This window comes from Pseudomyrmex gracilis, unplaced genomic scaffold (assembly GCF_002006095.1).
Source record: "Pseudomyrmex gracilis isolate BER0280 unplaced genomic scaffold, ASM200609v1 scaffold_1600, whole genome shotgun sequence".
NCBI lineage: Eukaryota > Metazoa > Arthropoda > Insecta > Hymenoptera > Formicidae > Pseudomyrmex > Pseudomyrmex gracilis.
In genome coordinates, this window is record NW_018022184.1 from 24,451 (window position 1) to 25,270 (window position 820).

Consider the following 820-nt stretch of genomic DNA (forward strand, 5'->3'; position numbering starts at 1 on the left):
GTACGGTGTCGAATAATTTGGTGTCGAATAAATCTGTGTCGAATCGAGCGGTGTCGAATCGTACTGTGGTCAAACGGAACCCGCCCCTCTCGGTGACGGTCCGTCTTACCTGGATTCCCGCGACCCCGAGCTACTCGATATTAAGTGCGGCCCGGCACTGCCGCATGACCACGGCGTACGACGCACCCTCTTTCCGCCACGAGGGTGATTGCCGCGGTTGTCGGGACTTGCGGGATCCGCTTTTTTGCGCCCCTCCCGGTTCCCTTTGTTTGGAGGCCTGCTGCCTCCAGGAACAGGCGTGAGAATACCTGGGGAGGGCCGCGCTGCGGCCTTGGCCGAAGCTTTGGCCGCCCGCTTGGCTTTCCCTTCCACCACCGTGGCCCACGAGCTACCATCACCCGCGGCCAGCTGCCCAAATTTAGCTACCTGCTCTGCCGGCCGGGCCGGACAAAACCGACTCCGCGAAGCGGAACGAGAAGAAAAAGCTTTCCCATTCTCGTTCCCCCCTTGCCCGCCGGCAGTCCGCGTCGCCTTTTTCTTTTTTGCAAAAGCTGGCCCAGCGCTCGCCAACTTGCGTTCAATAAGCGCCTGTATCTTTTTGAAGAAATCCTCGGAAAGACCAGCCCTCGCAAGAGACAGCGGAAGTGGCGAAGGCATGCTGACCTTGGCTCGCAGGCCTTTCACCTCTGCCCGCAGTTTTTGCGTTTCCGCTCGCAGCTCTTGATATTCCAGATATAATCTGGAGAAAGCTGGAGCGGAAAAATACTGCGGGTCACCTCGAAGACGCCCATCCAGCGTCTCCAAAATGACCCGAACATTA